Below are 2,585 nucleotides of genomic sequence, written 5' to 3' on the forward strand. Positions count from 1 at the left end.
ATGCATCTTAAAGTTCAGAATTTGATTTTCTCATTTTTCTTTGTTCTGGACTATAAAGCTTCTGAGAGGCAAGTCCTGATACTAATTCTGAGTTACCCTTCAATTCACCTCCAGATTGAGATCTCAGGAAATCTCAAAGTCCTCTATTCCATACTCATTCAGTACCTACAATCCAAACTGTTTACCGATTTCAAAGCATATTTTATCCAGATTATGATCTTTGCCATTTTCTATCTGCCTTTTCTCAGTCATCTTTTATTTTCTCTTCTCTATACTTTTATTCTCCCTCTGATGCTTGAGTACAAATTGGCTTGCCAGAGACACAAAAATAGAAGAATCTCCTGCCCTTCACAAATGACAGTCTATAAATGAAGACACTGAAATGGAGCACATTGGAAATAATCCTGTCAAAATGAATGCACAGATTACGTGTAAAATTGGCCCTTCATAATATTTGAAAGGCCCAACAGATGATTTATTTTCCTTAAGAGAAAATAAATGTCCTGTATTCCACACAGACTCTGATAACTGACTTACAATATGAACAAAATAACTAGTCTAAACTATTGATTACTTGAATAATCCAATATCCTCTAACACATACTAATTAACCCTGAATAATATAAAGATGGTATACCAGCAAAAGTGTTAGCATGTTGTTTAGGATAAAGGCTTCAATGACAAAGCTTCAGAACCTCACACATCTGGAAAGATTATCATCTTTCCAATAAGAATATGAGCTGGGATGTGATTTTCCAAAGGCAACTGAGCAAAATTAAATAATATTGGGTTGGCCAAAAAGTTCTTTGGGGTTTTTGGTAACATCGTAAGGAAAAACCCGAAGAAACCTTTTGGCCAAGCCACTATTTCTAGATTTTTGGTGTAGAATTCTTTGTACTGCACCATGATTCTGACTAAAATCTTTACTTTGGCGTACTTAATTGAGTTATGGTTAGCATAATCAATTCTAAACAATTTTGGAAATAGGAAAACTGTCTATGTCATTCCAATTCTCTTTGATTTGTACTGTCCATATTTTTTCCTCCAGTAACCTAGGTTGTAAAAAATGGCATTTAATTTGTATGTGTGTCTTTGTGTGTGTGTCTGTATGTATACATTTTCAAACAAAAGTTTGCTTTCATTATACTTTTTTGGGTGGCCAGCAGGTCACTGGGTTCCCCAAGGTACTTATTTCTGGCTTCTTTATCACTTATAGATACTGTCTATTCTACTGCCATTGCTCCCAAAATGTTCACTAACTTGCTTCATGAGGAAAAGACAATTTCCTTTCAGTTTTGAATGACTCAAGTCTTTTTTTTTAATTAATTAATTTATTTAATTTATTGGCTTCATTGGTTTTTTGTTGCTACACATGGGCTTTTTCTAGTTGATGCGAGTGGGGGCTGCTCTTCATTGTGGTGTGCAGGCTCCACATTATAGTGGCTTCTCTTGTAGAGCACTGGCTCTAGGCATGTGGGCTTCAAAAGTTGCAGCTCATGGGCTCAATAGTTGTGGCTCACAGGTTCTAGAGCACAGGCTCAATAGTTGTGGTGCATGGGCTTAGTTGCTCCACGGCACATGGAATCTTCCCAGAGTAGGGCTCGAACCCGTGTCCCCTGCATTGGCAGGCAGATTCTTAACCACTGTGCCACCTAGGGAGTCCAACTCAAGTCTTTACAGATCACTTCTTTGCTGGTGCTGAAGTCATTCTTCTAGTGGTGATGGTTTATGACCACTATGTAGCCATCTATAAATCTCTTCATGATTTGGTCACCATGAATCAGCGGGTATGTGTTCTCATGCTGCTGGTGGCCTGGACTGGAGGCTTTCTGCACTCACTGGTTCAATTTATCTTTATATATCTACTCCCTTTCTGTGGCCCCAATGTCATTGATAACTTCCTGTGATGTGCCCCTTATTGAAACTTGCTTGTACCGATACCCACCTCATTGGACTTTCTATGATAGCTAATGGAGGGGCAATTTGCACTGTTGTCTTCTTCATTCTCTTAGTTTCCTATGGGGTCAGATCACACTCCCTGAAGACTCATGTTTTGGAAGGGAGTCACAAGGCTTTCTACACCTGTGCATCCCATATAATGGTGGTCATTTTATTCTCTGTTCTCTCTATCTTCCTGTATGCCAGGATTAATGCCAACTTTTCCATTGATAAATCCATAATGGTGGCTTTAACTTTCAAAACTACCATGTTGAATCCTTTAATCTACACCCTGAGAAATGCAGAAGTGAAAAATGCCATAAGAAGTGAAAAATGCCACTTTGGAGTAAAAATGTGGCCTTAGTTGGAAGAGGGGTGTATCTATCATGTAGGAAGTGATATTTATTATTTTATAGAATCAGGGAATACTTTAACTCTCAGGTGCTACATTTAAAAAATCATTTCTAGGGATCTAATTCATGTCTCCTGTTGTAGAAGTGCAGATTCTTAACCACTGGACCACCAGGGATGTCCCTGTGTAATTTCTTTTTTTTTTTTTACATGAGAAAATCCTATAGAATTGAGTTAAATGATGTATTTGTTTATAGTCTCTCAACATCCTCATTTCCCTAGGCAGCTGTTACTTG

The 2,585-nt window shown here is 37.9% G+C and overlaps 1 pseudogene; it reads left to right on the forward strand.

Annotated features, from left to right (window-relative positions):
- Positions 1-2,337, forward strand: LOC130848596 (olfactory receptor 4A15-like; annotated as a pseudogene).
- The last annotated feature ends 248 nt before the right edge of the window (positions 2,338-2,585 follow it).

This window comes from Hippopotamus amphibius, chromosome 3 (assembly GCF_030028045.1).
Source record: "Hippopotamus amphibius kiboko isolate mHipAmp2 chromosome 3, mHipAmp2.hap2, whole genome shotgun sequence".
Lineage (NCBI taxonomy): Eukaryota > Metazoa > Chordata > Mammalia > Artiodactyla > Hippopotamidae > Hippopotamus > Hippopotamus amphibius.